General features: G+C 40.3%; 1 pseudogene; it reads left to right on the forward strand.

Annotated features, from left to right (window-relative positions):
* The first annotated feature begins 521 nt into the window (after nt 1-521).
* On the forward strand, nt 522-1,246 carry LOC113909717 (annotated as a pseudogene).
* Nucleotides 1,247-18,637: the final 17,391 nt, after the last annotated feature.

Raw genomic sequence — 18,637 nt, forward strand, 5'->3', positions numbered from 1 at the left:
TAACAATGTGCTCCCTCTTGGCTTTTTTGAGTGTCTCTATCCCTCCAAAAGTGGATGAACAAGGTAAATATGGCCATTCCCACATTCTATATTCCTGGGCAGACTGACTGTGTCAGGAATGAGCACATGGCTGTGTCCAGCCCGTGAGACTCATTTGAGAGACTGTACTACAATGACTGGAAAAGAGACACCTCCTTCACTGAGTGATTAAGAAGACTGGATCTCTGCATGGTCATTTTGTCACCAAGAGGAAAGATCTGCCTGAATTGCATCAGTCCAGAGGACATCCAAGCTGAGAGATGGACAGTCTGAGTCTGGATGATGATATCAAGTCCCTGAACTCAGCACTACATAAGGTAGTTCTCGGGAGCCATCAGTGAGTCAGGAAATTCCCATTTTTTGTTAAGCTAGTTTGAAGTGGCTTTCTGTTTCATATAACCAAAAAGCATTACAGAGAAGCGGCTGCAGCTCTGAGCGGAGGAGGCAGGAAGCCAAGCATTGGCAGGAGCCAGGAGGGCACCATGCCCGGTATCACCACCATCGAGGCAGTGAAGTACAACATGCAGGTTCTGCAGCAGCAAGCCAATGATGCAAAGGAGAGGGCCGAACACCTACAGCAGGAAGTGGAGGCGGACAGGCGGGCCCAGGAGCAGGCTGAGGCTGAGGTGGCCTCCTGGAACCAGAGAATCTAGCTGGTTGAAGAAGAGCTGGACCATGCCCTGCAAAAGCTGGAGGAAGCCGAGAAAGCTGCTGATGAGAGTAAGAGAAGTATAAAGATTACTGAAAACTGCGCCTTAAGAGATGAAGAAAAGATGGAACTCCAGGAAATCCAATTCAAGCAAGCTGAGCACACTGCAGAACAAGCAGATGAGAAGTACGAAGGGGTGGTTCAGAAGTTGGTGATTACTGAGGGGGACCTGGAATGCACAGAGGACCGAGCTGAGCTGGCAGACTCCATTGCGAGGAGGTGGATGAGCAGATAAGACTGATGGACCAGAACCCAAAGTGTCTGAGTGCTGCAGAAGAAAAGTACTCTCAAAAGGGAGACAAATATGCAGAAGAGATACAGATTCTTACTGATAAACTCAAGCAGGCAAAGACCTATGCCGAGTTTGCTGAGAGATTGGTAGCCAAGCTAGAGAAGATAATTGATGATTTGGAAGATAAGATGAAATGCACCAAAAAGGAGCATCTCTGCACACAAAGGATGCCAGACCAGCTCCTGCCTGACCTGAATGGTATGTAGAGCACCCCAGTCGCACCCTGCTCTTCCCCCGACACCAGCTCCAGCCTGAGGCCAGCCTGCCCAAAGCTGGCCTTGAAACTGATGGCTGATCTTTAACTGAAAGGCTGCTTTCTCCTTTTGCCACTTTCCCCACCCCAACCCCTGTGTCTTTTTCACTAGTGTCTGCCTCTCCCCAGAGATTGCAGTCAGGCTTGAGGCTGAGCTCCTTTGGGAATAATATTTAAGGGAATGTGAGCACAATGTGAAGTGTCCTTAAAAGTATGTTGCAATGGGGGCGCCTGGGTGGCTCAGTCAGTTAAGTGTCCAACTCTTGATTTCGGCTCAGGTCATGATCTCAGGGTCATGATCTCAGGGTCACGATCTCAGGATAGTGAGATCAAGCCCCATGAGTCCCATGATGGACTCGTGATCTGTGGGGAGTCTGCTTGAGATTCTCTCTTTCTCTCTGCCCCTCCCTCCGGCATTCTCTCTCACTCTCTCTCAAATAAATAAATAAATCTTTTCTTTAAAAAGTATGTTGTGATGTACACACTTTATAATTACCTTTTTCATTGCTGTTGATGTAGTGACCATTTGTAAAACATTATAAATAATTCCGCAGTTCTGAAGCAGCAGTCTAACCCCTTCCTCACATTTGGAAAGTCACTTTTCAGCTTACTGCATACTGCCCTCTCCACAGAGGAGGGAAAGCAAAAGGGGCCTGCCTTATTGAGAGCCAGAGCCCAGAAGGAGACCCATTCTGGGAAACATCACTGCTCTGTTCAATGTACCAGCTAAATTAGAAAGGTGATTCCAGAAGGAGTTAGCCAAAAAAGAGTATGGCTCAGGTTTTCAGCCTAGCTTTGAAAAACTTACTTTTAATTTTTTTCATCAGAAGTGACCAAACAATAAGATAGTGAGACCTCTATCTGAGACCAATTCCTTGTCCTTTCTTTACCCCTTACCCAACCACTCACGGAATGGTTCATCATGTCCCCCTTATGTTGAGGTGACCATTTACATGCTTTCCTGCCTCCTTGAAAGAAAAAAGAAAATTGTGTTTGCCACTGATTTAGTCACATGAAATAAACTCACCTTATCACCCTTTTCAGGGTCTGAAGCTGCTGTCTCTAAAAATGCCATCTCACACAAAAACAGACACATAGATCAATGGAACAGAATCGAGAGCCCAGAAATGGACCCTCAACTCTATGGTCAACTTATTTTTGACAAAGCAGGAAAGAATGTCCAATGGCAAAAAGACAGTCTCTTCAACAAATGGTGTTGGGAAAATTGGACAGCCACATGCAGAAGAATGAAACTGGACCATTTCCTTACACCACACACAAAAATAGACTCCAAATGGTTGAAAGACCTAAACGTGAGACAGGAGTCCATCCAAATCCTAAAGGAGAACACAGGTAGCAACCTTTTTGACCTTAGCCGCAGCAACTTCTTCCTAGAAACATCGCCAAAGGCACGGGAAGCCAGGGCAAAAATGAACTATTGGGATTTCATCAAGATAAAAAGCTTCTGCACAGCAAAAGAAACAGTCCACAAAACCAAAAGAAAACCGACAGAATGGGAGAAAATATTCGCAAATGACATATCAGATAAAGGGCTAGTATCCAAAATCTATAAAGAACTTATCAAACTCAACACCCAAAGAACAAATAATCCAATCAAGAAATGGGCAGAAGACATGAACAGACATTTCTCCAAAGAAGACATCCAAATGGCCAACAGGCACATGAAAAAGTGCTCAACATCGCTTGGCATCAGGGAAATCCAAATCAAAACCTCAATGAGATACCACCTCACACCCGTCAGAATGGCTAAAATTAACAAGTCAGGGAATGACAGATGTTGGCGGGGATGTGGAGAAAGGGGAACCCTCCTACACTGTTGGTGGGAATGCAAGCTGGTGCAACCCCTCTGGAAAACAGTATGGAGGTTCCTCAAACAGTTGAAATTAGAGCTACCGTTCGATCCAGCAATTGCACTACTGGGTATTTACCACAAAGATACAAATGTAGGGACCCGAAGGGGTACGTGTACCCCAATGTTTATAGCAGCAATGTCCACCATAGCCAAACTGTGGAAAGAGCCAAGATGCCCATCGACAGATGAATGGATAAAGAAGATGTGGTATATATACACAATGGAATATTATGCAGCCATCAAAAGGAATGAGATCTTGCCATTTGCAACGACGTGGATGGAACTGGAGGGTGTTATGCTGAGTGAAATAAGTCAATCAGAGAAAGACATGTATCACATGACCTCACTGATATGAGGAATTCTTAATCTCAGGAAAGAAACTGAGTGTTACTGGAGTGGTTGGGGGTGTGAGGGATGGGGTGGCTGGGTGATAGATATTGGGGAGGGTATGTGCTATGGTGAGCGCTGTGAATTGTGCAAGACTGTTGAATCACAGATCTGTACTTCGGAAACAAATAACGCAACATATTTTAAGAAAAAAGAAAAAGAAGAAGATAACAGGAGAGGAAGAAAAGGGGAGTATGTCAGAGGGGGAGACGAACCATGAGAGATGATGGACTCTGAAAAACAAACTGAGGGTTCTAGAGGGGAGGGGGGTAGGGGGATGGGTTAGCCTGGTGATGGGTATTGAGGAGGGCACGTTCTGCATGGAGCACTGGGTGTTATGAACAAACAATGAATCATGGAACACTGCACCAAAAACTAATGATGTAATATATGGTGATTAACATAACAATAAAAAAAAAAGGAAAAAAAAAATGCCATCTCATCATGCTTTGTATCAGTTAGTGCTAGAGAAATCTTGAATAGCTTATGCACAGAATGGTTTTTAAATTTTATACTATTTTGAAACTTTGCTTTTTGGGGGAAAAAGGCGGGGGTTGGGGCACATTGGCCACCCTATCTGGCTGAGAACTCTACAGTCTATGGGCTGACAGTGTGCTGATCTTTTAAAGTTTCTTTCCCTACCCAATTCCCATTTTTGGTGAGGTTTCTCATATATATGTGATAAGTACATAAATTTTTATAAGTATATAAATTACTTATATAAATTGGTATTTTACCTCATAAAAAATGAATAATTTAATAAGAGTTAGATAAAATGGCTAATGTGAAAAATTTTAAATATATCACATTAATAATCAAAAAATAAAACTGAAGCATATTTTAGATACCATTTTTCACCTAAATATTTACCCAAAATTGTGATAATCATCCAACACAGAAGCAAAGATGAGATAAGAGAAGCACTCTCAAGCCCTGCTTGTGGGAATATAATTCTGCACAGATACTTCTGTTGGTTGAAAACCTCAGGAGCTTCCTGAATAAAATCTGAAACTGGCCCCAACACAGAGGGCAAGGAGAGACTGAAGAAAGACATATATACTGTCTTGATGATTACAGCTTTGTAATAGAGCTTGAAGTCTGGAATTGTGATGCCACCAGCTTTGCTTTTCTTTTTCAACATTCCTCTGGCTATTCGGGGTCTTTCCTGGTTCCATACAAATTTTAGGATTATTTGTTCCATTTCTTTGAAAAAAGTTGATGGTATTTTGATAGGGACTGTATTAAATGTGTAGATTGCTCTAGATAGCATTGACATCTTCACAATATTTGTTATTCCAATCCATGAGTATGGTACTGGCACAAAAAGAGACACATAGATCAATGGAACAGAATAGAGAGCCCAGAAATGGACCCTCAACTCTATGGTCAACTAATCTTCGACAAAGCAGGAAAGAATGTCCAATGGAAAAAAGACAGTCTCTTCAACAAATGGTGCTGGGAAAATTGGACAGCCACATGCAGAAGAATGAAACTGGACCATCTCCTTACACCACACACAAAAATAGACTCAAAATGGATGAAAGACCTAAATGTGAGACAGTAGTCCATCAAAATCCTAGAGGAGAACACTGGCAGCAATCTCTTCAACCTCAGCCACAGCAACTTCTTCCTAGAAACATCATCAAAGGCAAGGGAAGCAAGGGCAAAAATGAACTATTGGGATTTCATCAAGGTAAAAAGCTTTTGCACAGCAAAGGAAAGAGTCAACAAAACCAAAAGACAATGGACAGAATGGGAGAAGATATTTGCAAATGACACATCAGATAAAGGGCTAGTATCCAAAATCTATAAAGAACTTACCAAACTCAACACCCAAAGAACAAATAATCCAATCAAGAAATGGGCAGAAGACATGAACAGACATGTTTCCAAAGAAGACATCCAAATGGCCAACAGACACAATGAAAAAGTGCTCAACATCACTCGGCATCAGGGAAATACAAATCAAAACATCAATGAGTCACACCAGTCAGAATGGCTAAAATTAACAAGTCAGGAAACAACAGATGTTGGTGAGGACGCAGAGAAAGGAGAACCCTCCTACACTGTTGGTGGGAATGCAAGCTGGTGTAGCCACTCTGGAAAACAGTATGGAGGTTCCTCAAAAAGTTGAAAATAGAGCTACCGTACGACCCAGCAATTGCACTCCTGGGTATTTACCCCAAAGATACAAATGTAGTGATCTGAAGGGGTACGTGCATCCCGATGTTTATAGCAGCAGTGTCCACAATAGCCAAACTATGAAAAGAGCCAAGATGTCCATCAACAGATGAGTGGATAAAGAAGATGTGGTATATATCTACAATGGAATATCATGCAGCCATCAAAAAAAATGAAATCTTGCCTTTTGCAACAACGTGGATGGAACTAGAGGGTATTATGCTAAGCGAAATAAGTCAATCAGAGAAAGACATGTATCATACGATCTCAACTGATATGAGGAATTCTTAAATTCAGGAAACTGAGGGTTACTGGAGTGGTGGGGGGTGGGAGGGATCGGGTAACTGGGTGATGGACATTGGGGAGAGTATATGCTACGGTGAGCGCTGTGAATTGTGTAAGACTGATGAATCACAGACCTGTACCTCTGAGACAAATAATACATTACAGGTTAAAAAAAAAAAAAAGTAGGAAGGGAAAAATGAAGAGGGGGAAATCGAAGGGGGAGATGAACCATGAGAGACTATGGACTCTGAGAAACAAACTGAGGGTTCTAGAGGGGAGGAGGGTGGAGGGATGGGTTAGTCTGGTGATGGGTATTAAAGAGGGCACATATTGAATGGATCACTGGTTATACGCAAAAAATGAATCATGGAACACTACATCAAAAACTAATGATGTAATGTATGGTGATTAACATAACATAATAAAATAAAATTTTTAAAAAAGACATATATATAAATACACACAAACACACATACACTTAAAGGCTCCAACACTTAGTTACAATAATTCCACTCTTAGGAATCTATCCTAAGGAATAATCTGAAGTAAAGATAAAACATTACATATAAGAAACTTCAAAAATCATGTCTTTAAAAATGACATTTATGAAGAGTCTTAAAAGCATAGTAAAATATTTTCATTATATCACTAAGTCAAAAAGGCAATAAACAAACCCATTTTCTCAGAAATATAGGGACTCTTAGTAGGTGTAGACTGTCACAGACTCAAAGGCTACTCTAATTGGAAAGGATTTCAGAGGTGCCATGCATCAACATTTCCCCTAACACAGCTATCACATCGTGTGATCTAGGACAGAGAGTCATTCCTTCTCTCATTGAAAACCTGCAGTGAGAGTGCACTGGGCAGGCACAGAGCTCAGAGGCCTCAGAGCTCCAGGTGATGGAGAGTTCCTCTTTATAGTGACTCAGCATCTGATGCTCAATTTACTATGCTGACTCAACTCTTGGTAACTACTTTTATCCTCTGGAGCAATGAAAATCATGTCATGGGAAGATCATGGTTTTACCATGAAGTAGATCAAAGTTTGAATCTTGGCTACACATCGTACTAGTATTATGATCTTGGACAACAACTGTGAACCCCAGTTTCCTCACCTGTAATATAGATATAATGATGCCCACCTCTCAGACAAGTAAAAGAGATCCCATGGACAAGGCACCTAGCATAAGTACACACAGCAGACATCTAAGCAGTATCAATTCTCTAGTCTCTTATCCTGAGGGTTACACACATTGCCTAGAATACAACAAGGATTCAAAATTATTTGTTGAGTGAATGAGCTTCCTCTCAAACAGCTATGAACCCACCTATGCAAACAACAATCTGCCCACATTTCCCCATTATATCTTTGAGAATGCAATGAGAGAATGTAAGAAGCCCTATGGAATTTAGAATACATTATATTTCAGCTTTACTCTGAATTACTAGTCTAAAAAAGGGAAAAGAGATCTGATTAGTCCAGGTAATGTTCTTCTCGAACCCATGTTGCTTTCAGGGATTACTCTCTCTTGATAACTGTTCATAAACCATCCACTTACTAGTCCAGTCAAAAATTATGCTTACAATAACATCAAAATCACTAGGCTATCGTTTTCAAAATCCTTTTTCCTTCGTTTTCTTTTTTTTCTCCATTTGATTTTTTTTGGGGGGGAGGGGTGCATTTTCTCTGTAAACTCTCATTGTACTTTCAAGAAAAAAAGTGAAACAACAACAACAAAACAACAACAGAAAAAAACTAAGCACTCTTAGTGATGACCAAAAAGTAATCAGAAATCACATTTGTTGGTTCTGGCATCCTGGAGTGTAATGTGTCAGGGCCTGAAGACCTGAGCTCAAAGCACATCAGTGTTCTCTGTTTCCCCTACTCCCTTGAAACTTAATTCTATTTTCATATTTTCAGTTCTACCCTTTCCAGGGTAGAGGGAGGGAGATCAAGTTCTCAGAGCCAACAGGAGCAGAATGTGACTTTTGTTTTCTCTGTTAACTATTGATATTGCACCAGCTGTCCTTGAAAGGAGTCTCATCCCTCTAGACTCCTTGTAGGATATCTGGCAAGCCGCACCCTTTCTGGGCCAGCAAATTTCCCCCAAATGGTTCATATTAATTTCAGTCCACTTACCTTTAGTTATATGACTCTAATTTCATTCTTTTAGGATAGAAACAGCAATAGTGATTTTATTTCATATTCTCCCCCTTTTCTTTTTCCTCTGGATTGAAGTAGGTTATCAACTGGGAATTTTCTAGGTTCCCCAAAACTGTATCTAAGACCAAGCTGAAGACTAACACAAGCTAAGACCCCCATATTCTGATATGCAGAATATCCCTACAGGGCTAACAGACTTCAGTTTAGAACAAGCCTTACTACCAAGCATTACCACCACTCCCTGGACAATGTAAAAAGAGAACATAGAGGGTAGTGAGGAGAATAGCCTTTTGAAGAGACACCATTCCAAGAGGGAGAAGGGAAGTAGATTATCTTGTTACCTAAAACCACGGAAAGTTGTTCAGAAGCAATCCATATTAGGAACAGGAGGTGTCTATAGGAAGGGAAGTTGGGCAGTTTATTTTCCAGTTGGCAGTCTGTTTGGCCAGCACACCTGGGCTGCTTGAACCATAGAAAGAGAATTGGAGAACATGGTGGGAGAAGAGGCAGCTGTGAAGCTATCTGACCCATTATTTGACATGTCATAGATCGAGTCCCGCATCGGGCTCCCTGCTCAGCAGGGAGTCTGCTTCTCCCTCTGACCCTCCCTCCTCTCATGTGCTCTCTCTCTCTCTATTCTCTCTCTCAAATAAATAAAATCTTAAAAAAAAAAAAAAGGAAGGGAAGGACTTTGGAAACCCTCCGAAGAACCTAATATGGGAGACCCCAGCAACTACATGCCTGCCGCCAAAAGGCAGTAATGATTACCTTGAACCAAACAAATGAGGACAATGAGGACAACTAACCAGTCAGAGAACTCAGCCTCACCACAGGCAGTTAAATAGGAAGCATTTACTCTTGTACCTTTCCATCTACCTTGCCTAAACATGATAGAAAAACTCCTGGCCAGAAGCTAGAATAAGAAGTCAATTCTGTGTAGAATGAAGGGGGAAAATGCTTTGAATTTAATATTAAAATTAAAAAAAAAACTATTTTAATAATTAAAAGTGACTGAAACCTTCTGCAACCTAGCCAACATATTACTAAGGTACCTGTTATTAATTATTTACAATGAAGTACTATAATACATAATTACATCATAATACAGTGAAGAAGAGCAGTAAATTAGAAGCGTATACCCAAATAAATTGAAAGTCTTCAACAAATATAGTTCTATATTCCCATGCCTTCATCTTCTTTTTGAATAAGGGCAGCCCGATATGTTGTCTCATTTTCTCTCCCTTGCCTAGATTATATTGTGGTTGCACACTCAGGATATTTACACCTTTTGGTATCCCTTACAGAAGCACAATAAAAATACTTGAAAAAACAATCTGAATTCAGAGTCCTCAAAGGGTCTCTAGTCTACCCCATGCAATGCAAGAGTTCACATATGGCAGAGTGCTTCTGTGTAGACTACTCAGGATGATTGCAGGGCCTTCATCAATAAGCAATGACTGATGGAGTAGAAATGTGGTTGTGTAACCACTCAGAGAGAGGGCCCTGGAAATTTACAGCAGTGTGAAATATGGAGGGACTTCATCCCAAAGGGAGATTCAAGATGCCTAGTTCAGTAGAGGGCCAGGGGGTGATTTTATAGGTCACCATGGACAACATCATTTGTAATATCTCCCAACCCATTCCCATAATAACTTGCACCAAATTCCACTAGAAGGGGCAATATAGGAGTCAAAGGGGTGGGAAGAAGAATTATTAAATTAAGATAAATTAGGAAATCAACAGGCAGACTACGAAAATAAAAACTCAAAGTCAGATTATTGTTATAGGAAGGGGAAAAAAAAAAAAAAACAGTTGTAGCTGGTGGAAAGAGTGTTCTTCCACACTCCACACCTCACCAGACTAACACTAACAACATTATAGGGTGACATTCATTTCATGAGTTGTGCCACCATAAGGCAACAACAAATTCTGCAGCCTGCATGAATGTAAGCCCACCTCACCAGAAATGTCAGCATAAAGAGATTCTAGAAAGCAACAGAGCACAGACTAGCACAAAAAAAAAAAAAAGTTTGATAAAAACATGTTAAAATGAGAAGGAATGGTGAAATAGAAAGACTTTTAGGAACATCAAAAAGAATGTGAATTACTCTGAAGATCCTGCTAAGAAAAGGAATTTCATAAATTGCATGGATAGGGATTTGAAAAAAGAATATGTTTATAAATACTTCCCTTTATTATTTATTAATCTTACTATTTTGAGTATATTGAATCCACAGTTTACTTGTGGTCTGGAAGATTTAAGAACTTAAAATTAAGGTAAATATCAATGGCTGAAAACTTAGCATTTCTATTTTAACTTGGACTTTCAATATCTTAGACCAAAGTCATAAGCAACAGGAATTTCAGGTACCACTATAGGGAAAAGAAGAACCTTCTGAAAATGGACCATATATTTATAAAATTCCTAACAATACTGGCAGCCTAGCACTATACAGTGAATGCTATTCTTCTATAAAGCTGATATTCCTGACCAATGTTATCAAGGGAAATATTTTGAGTTTTTCTTTCCTTCTTTTCCTTTTTTTTTTTTTTTTTTCTTTTTACAGTCATCGGTGATGAATTTGAGCTGATCCAACACATGGCTCAGACACTGTGACTACTGACTAAATGAAATGGTAGCCTGATGATCCTTAGGTCATACTGCTCTGATTTTTTTTTTTTTTTTTTTTGCGGGGGGGGAGGGATAAATCTTACATGAAATTTCTTATAGCCAACGAATAAAATAAATTTGGCAAGTTATTTCAGAATATTCCAGCTGAATATTTCATATCCAACTATTTGTTATGAAGCCTAAGTGGAAACTCTAAAGCTATAACTTCTCCATTTTGAATATTTTGTTTGAAAAAAAAAAGGAGGAAGGTGAATTTGCCACTACAGGATTAGTATAAAAGCTGAAATTTACTGCATTTAAAACTAAGCATGGCGTCTTAGTTGGGAATTGAAAATATCTCTGAATTATAGTACTTTTTGGAAATTAAATAAGGAATTGGGCTGGGATGCCATAGGTAGCTTGACTAAAGACAGCACAATGGCAAAGCAAATAACATGCACGTCCCCCCCCCACAACAACCTGGGAAATAAGCACAGACAACATATTCAAGGGCTTAAAATTTAGCTGTGGGAAGTTTACTGCAGCTAAATAGAGAAGAAAACAGCTGATCCCACGGGAAGCAAGTAGATGGCAATGTAGGGTACAATTAAGAGCATTTACCCCAAAGATACAAATGTAGGGATCTGAAGGGGTACGTGCACCCCGAGGTTTATAGCAGCAATGTCCGCAATAGCCAAACTATGGAAAGTGCCAAGATGTCCATTGACAGATGAATGGATAAAGAAGATGTGGTACATTTATACAATGGAATATTATGCAGCCATCAAAAGGAATGAAATCTTGCCATTTGCAACAACGTGGCTGGAACTGGAGGGTATTATGCTGAGCGAATAAGTCAATCAGAGAAAGACATGTATCATATGACCTCACTGATATGAGGAATTCTTAATCTCAGGAAACAAACTGAGGGTTGCTGGAGTGGTGGGGGGTGGGAGGGATGGGGTGGCTGAGTGATAGACATTGGGGAGGGTATGTGCTATGGTGAGCGCTGTGAATTGTGCAAGACTGTTGAATCACAGATCTGTACCTCTGAAACAAATAGTACATTATATGTAAAAAAAAAAAAAGAAGAAGAAGAAGAAGATAGCAGGAAGGGAAAAATGAAGGGGGGGAAATCGGAGGGGGAGACGAACCATGAGAGACTATGGACTCTGAGAAACAAACTGAGGGTTCTAGAGGTGGAGGGGGGAGGGATGGGTTAGCCTGGTGATGGGTATTAAAGAAGGCACGTACTGAATGGAGCACTGGGTGTTATATGCAAAGAGTGAATCATGGAACACTACATCAAAAACTAATGATGTAATGTATGGTGATTAACATGACATAATAAAACTAAATTTAAAAAAATTAAAACTAAAAAAAAAAAGAGCAGTAGCGAAGCTATTTACCATTACTATTTGTTTAATCCAGTCACTCTGAGCAAAGGTAGCTACAACAAGGGAACTGTTCTGTCTGGGGAATTCAGGGATTTCCAGCACAAAGACCTATCACTTGAAGGGCAATGTGACACAGGATTCAGACAGATTTGTTGGCTAATGGACGGGGGAATAAATTCTCCCAGAACGCTCCCTGTTCAAACCATTGGAAATGGAGGCGCCCTTCAGATCATTTGTATGCCTGTTTCTTTTTTCCATTTTCAATTTATAATAACAATAACGACCTAGACATAGGACATTTCCTGGGCTTTAATGACTGTCTGAGGTTAATGGCCCTCAACTACACCTCAGGCCATCAACCCCTCCCAGCTGGTCATTAATCTCCAGGAAATATCCTGTTCCAGGGTCATTATTGTTTCAATATCAACTATACCTTAAAAGCTTTATGGATTCTACAAATACAGATCTCTTGCCAATAGAGGTTATAAAACCTGTTTAGAATTCTGAAATTATCTTGAATTTGACCTCTCAGAGATGTTTTGTTCAAAACTAAAATCAGCTTAAGAAAACATTCACCTTTATCTTTATTTACATTTTTACAGGAAAGAGGTCTATTAAAATTACAAGGACCCAAACAAAAATCAATGAGTATTGGAAGAAAGAGATCAAATTTAAAATTGAGCACCCTCTCTCCTGAATTACAGCATAACTCGGTCTTTGAGAACACTCTGTTATCTGTGAAACAGCTCCAAAAAATGCTTTATGTGTTTAAGTGTCACCAAACTATACCTCATGCATAGAATTTTCAAAATATAACCTAATTATAAAATCTCACTTTTCACTTTCATAAAAAATACCCCAATTTATACATTAATATTATTACAATAAGCATTCCATCCACAGCAGAATATTCCACATGAAGAGAAGCTGCTGAAGCAGGAGTAAAACACAACTCCTGGAAGGGACAGCTATTAAGATTCTGATTTGGCAGCAAAGCAGAGGATGGTTGTACAAAAAGCATTTGAGATCTAGAGAGCTGGTACAGAGACAAAGGAGGGGGACAAGGCAGGTGATTAGAACCAAGGAAACCCAACCAATGGTAACAGGGGCATATTCCAGTAAGCAGGCAGACCATAGAGACATGGGGATTTGGGCAGGCAGAACCTTGGAAAATTGTGGAAGCACTGATGGGCCCAGCTTTGAGGAAGAATTTAGGGTCAGAGATCCATGTATCAGGTTCTAGCAAAAATAGTCTAATTGCAGGATAAATCAGTACTGTGTTCCCAGGGAGGCTTGTGACAGAATTCCAGACCCTGAAACTGAGGAATAAAATAGGACACTGGTCATGGGAATGATGTACTAGCTCAAGTACTAGGCTGGGAGTACAGAGTCAGAGAAAACAGGCAGGGCTGGCTAGATTCTACATGAGTTAGATTCCTACGATCAGTGAGGGAAGTTGTCCTGCAGCCTGGCACAGAACTGAATCTTGGAGCTGTCAGGCTGTGGAGGAAAAAGTCAAACAGGTTACACATAGCTATCTACTCGAATATCCCATTTTGAAAAGGAAGGAAAAAAAAAATAAAAAACCTTGCCTTTGAAATAACATTTGAAGATTTTACTCTAAATCATGTAAGTGTGGAAACTGCAAGGTATCAGGACTCAAAGCAGGGCATAGAAGAAAATAATCACTTCCCAGAACTTTCTAAATTAACTTTTCATCAGAGGGAAATGCATCACTTAACTCAAAAAAATGGAATGATCTATTATTGTTTTCCTATTTAAATGCTATCATAACACTTTCTGTAAGGACCAAAGTTGATATACTAATGGGTACTGAAATATTTTAACAGTAAAATCAGGAAAGCATAAGACAAGGGATGAATTTGAAACAGACCCTGAGATAAGGACTTGAGTATAAATAGTTTATTTGGAGAACTTCTTAGATGATTCTTAAACTCCTCACCAACTTTTTTTAGAATTAGTGTAGAGCTAAGATTGGAGGAAAGACTTCTTCAGAGTGCTGTGCTGTGCCTATACACACAATGGGGTATAGACCCTCCCTATCCTAGTGAGATGTGAATTCAAAGGGAAGGATGGGAGGGCTGCTTCTCCCTTTGCTCAAGATAAGTGAGATAGGCTGAATGATGACCCCTGCCCCAAACACGTCCATGTCCCCATCCTCGGTGGGTATGTTACTTCACATGACAACTGGTCTTTGCAGATGTGTTTAAGGATCTTTTTTTTTTAATAAGATTTTATTTATTTATTTATTTGAGAGAGAGAGAGACAGCGAGAGAGGGAACACAAGCAGGGGGAGTGGGAGAGGGAGAAGCAGGCTTCCCGCAGAGCAGGGAGCCCAATGTGAGGCTCGATCACAGGACCCTGGGATCAGGACCTGAGCCAAAGGCAGACATTCAACGACTGAGCCACCCAGGCGCCCCATGTTTAAGGATCTTGAAATGGGGATATTATCCTGAGTTATTTGGGATGGACCAGAAGTTATCATCAGGGACCTTGTAAGAGGGAGGCAGGAAGGTCAGAGTGAGAGCAGACAATGTGACCACAGAAGCAAAGGTCAGAGAATCAGAGAGATTTCAAGATTCTACACCTCTGGCTTTTAGGAAGAAAGAAGGAGCCATGAGCCTAGGAATGCAGGTGACCTTTGGAAGCAGGAAAAGGCAAGAAAAGAGATTCTTTCCTAGAGCCTCCAGAGGAAAGTAGCCTTGCCAACACCTTGATTTTACCCATTGAGCACCATGTCAGACTTCTGACCTCCAGGACTGCACAATACATTTGTATTGTGTTAAGCCACGATGTTTGTGGGGATTTATTTTATCAACAATAGGAAATTAATACAAGAAAGGGGTTTTTGGAAGCCCATTAGGAGATCTTCCTACAGGTCCTCGAATGCACAGGGAATACTGGAGACCACTGTCAGACTGTCATCTAGAAAATCTAAGGGCATGATACAGGTTAGTCAACTGCTTTGACAGTACAGTAAACAAGTGGGAGCTGGCCTGTGTTCCAGAACCTCTTTAGACAAAGAATACGTGACGTGTGTCTGCCTGCACAGGATTGCCTCAGGTCTCATTCATGAGAGCCACTTGCAAGGCCATCTTTGTGGACGTGTTCTGCTGTCACTGACTTAAAAATTCTTAATAATTTTTGAGAGAGCACCCTGCATTCTCAGAGTTCTATACAGAGTGAACTCAGTTCACTATGTTCTACAAATTATATAGCCAGTCCTGACCACCCAGGAGGGCAAGTGACCAGCAAAGAGAAGCTGGCAAGATGACAAAAGTCTTAGTGGCCGAGGGAGATGCAAACAAATGAATGGATTAGACATGCACGCAATTGTCCCCATCAGAGTTAGTTTCCAGTTATGTCATGAGAGTGGTTAGGCTACCTCCAACAACTAAAGAGCATCTACGAGAGAAAGCATCAGGTCTAAACTCCTGTGGGTCCTATGATCCAGCACAACAAAATCAGTCAAGTAAGGACTTTAAAGTCCCCTTTCCTCTTTTACCTGGTCTGACTTATAGCCAGCCTCGTGGAAAGGAGAGGTATATGTGCTCCCTATGGAAAGAGATAAGTCAACAAGCCCATTCCCAGTACAATCTTTCTACCCACAGTAGGCCTCAGCTGCCAGAGGAAAGAAACCTCCACTCCACACCAAGGGCAGAGTTTTTATTATGACTTGGTATTGGATCCTTTGATTACTGAACTGGAACATCATTATGTGACTGAAAGCAACCAGAAAATGTCATGGGATTGCCATATTTCCATTTACGGGAAGAATTAGCCCCCGTGAAAACAATTTGAAAGAACAAGGAGAGGCCAAACCATCTATAGATTGTAGATATTCAAAGCAATGGCTACATAAGTTAAAGTGGAGGAGTTAGGGACAAAAACCCTCTCGTTACAGATGTGACAAGACATCGTTCACCAAGAAGATTTAATATTGCCTTTATAAACCCAAAAGAAAGTAATATAAAGGGAAAAGAACTCCAATATACAATTTCCAGTGGGGAAAAAAATGCATGATAAAAACCTGAGCTTCCATTACAAATGGAAACATAAAGTAAAATATCTCCCCTGAGATGTCTGATCATAATGCACAGTATGGACAGCACTGGGGGCTTCTTCCTCCCATCCATCCTTCACTGCTCCAGAATTACCTTTTTCAAATACAGTGACCATGTCACTCTTCTCCCTGAAGTCTCTAATACCCCCTGGGGTACCTCAAGATGAAACCTGGCATCCTGAGCACAAGTATGCAGGGCTCCTCAGCTGACCTCACCGTCCCTTTCCCACCAGGCCACATACGCTCTTAGAGCACTAATCCCCAATTCATCTTCCCCCGGAACAACTGTCTACCTAATACTTTTCTTTAAACGAAGTACCGTTTTTACTCCAATAAATTTATTCTCATTCAAAGCAATGGTTCTAAATCAAGTTTTAACGTACTACTTGTAGCTTTACTATTTATCACTATTTAAAATTAATTTTTAAAATAAAAAATGTTACCTCCATGTCCCACCCACCTAAAACTATCAGTTACAAAACGAATTGTTCATGTACCACACATTGGGATGTGCTACTTTAGACAAAAACTAAAGTGAATTTTCACCATTCACTGTGCCTTTGAACCTGTTGTTCACTCCTCTTAGAGGATCTTTTCCTATTCTCTATAAAGTTACAACCTTCCTTTTGGACTCAATCCAAAAGGCACCTCCCCTTTGAAGCTTCCCTCACTCATAAAGTGAGATGCTCCCCACTTGAATCCCAACGCAATTTTTAGCTGCCTCCACCACAACATTTATCACATTGTAGTGCCTCATGAAACTGAGTACTTGAGTCATCTTTGGGACATCCTGTTATCTACCTAGGTACTCAGAAAAATGTCTGCTAAATAAATGAATGATGACTTATATAGCCAAAGCTAAGCTAAACATAAGTCATTCATAGTATAAATATTCCAGCATAATATTACTTCTGTTAAGTTAAAGGCATCCTAACACCTCAATGTATGAAAGACTTCTCTGTAATGATCAAAGGGGACCAACTGGCAAGTTCAAGGTATTCCCAGTACACAGGAGAAAGAACACAGAAGAACTGAGAAGGGAGTATAAAATTACACTAGATTTCAGTGTAACATTTTTACAAAATGTTAGCTTGCAGAGGCCCTAGTTATCCCTTTTAGGAACCCTCCATTTGATGATCACTTCCTAACTGCAAACTTTTTAAATTAAAGCTACAGAAGCAAATTTAAAATAAAGCAAAGAGTTATTAAAGCAGAGATTAAGCATGGTTACTTCTGAAATGACCTCACTGAAAACAAAAATTATGTCACTTACAGGTGAGACACCCTGAATACCTGCTGGTCCCTAATACCAGCCCTGTGTTACAATCGAGGAAATGCCCTCTTCCTATTATACTTTTCCTACGCTTACAGAAGAATGAACCAGAAAATGTTGAGAGATGTGGTCTCAGGTTTGGCAGATTTTTAAAATCTGTTTCTAATCCCAACAAGACATTTAATCTCTCCTGCCTTTATTTTCTTCATCTGTAAAATAAAAAGCAGTTGACTGATACACTAATGAACAGACATTCAAAACTGGTAAAAATATAAGTGTATACTTTGATATTCTGGTTATACCTGAAAAATAATGACTATACATACATATATATATATATATATATATATATATATATATATATATATTTCTTTCAAGTGCTGTTATTTAGGGGAAGGGAGAACAACCTGAATGTTCATAAATTTGGTCACAGTTAAACATTTGTTGAGTAGATTGACTTGTGCCCCCTCTTCCAATAGTCATATGTTGAAGTCTAAATACCTAATATCTCAGAATGTGACTTTATTTGGAGATAGGGTCTTTAAAGTGGTAATTAACTTTAAATGAGGTCATTAGGGTAAGCCCTAATCCTATATGACTGGGGTCCTTATAAGAAGAGGAGATGAGGACACAGACACACACAGAGTGATGACTATGTGAGGACACACAGAAAACACAACCATCTAAGCCAAGGAAGGAGGCCTCAGGAGAAACACCCCTGCCAACACTCTGTTCAGGACTCAGAGCCTCCAGAATGGTGAGAAAATAAATTTCCGTTGTTTAAGCCACCCAGTCTGTGGTAGTACTTTGTTATGGCAGCTCTAAAAAGTTAACATAGGTACCATCTGACCTTCAAGAGAAGATAGGTATGCAAAAAGATACATAGTGCGGTGAGAAGCATATGATGAAGCAGATTATGAATATTACCAACTGAGCAGAATTTTGTGAAGTGACTAAAATTATAATTATAGGGGCGCCTGGGTGGCTCAGTTGGTTAAGCGACTGCCTTTGGCTCAGCGCATGATCCAGGAGTCCCAGGATCGAGTCCCGCGTCGGGCTCCCTGCTCAGCAGGGAGTCTGCTTTTCCCT

The sequence above is a fragment of the Zalophus californianus genome, chromosome 6 (genome assembly GCF_009762305.2).
Source record: "Zalophus californianus isolate mZalCal1 chromosome 6, mZalCal1.pri.v2, whole genome shotgun sequence".
NCBI lineage: Eukaryota > Metazoa > Chordata > Mammalia > Carnivora > Otariidae > Zalophus > Zalophus californianus.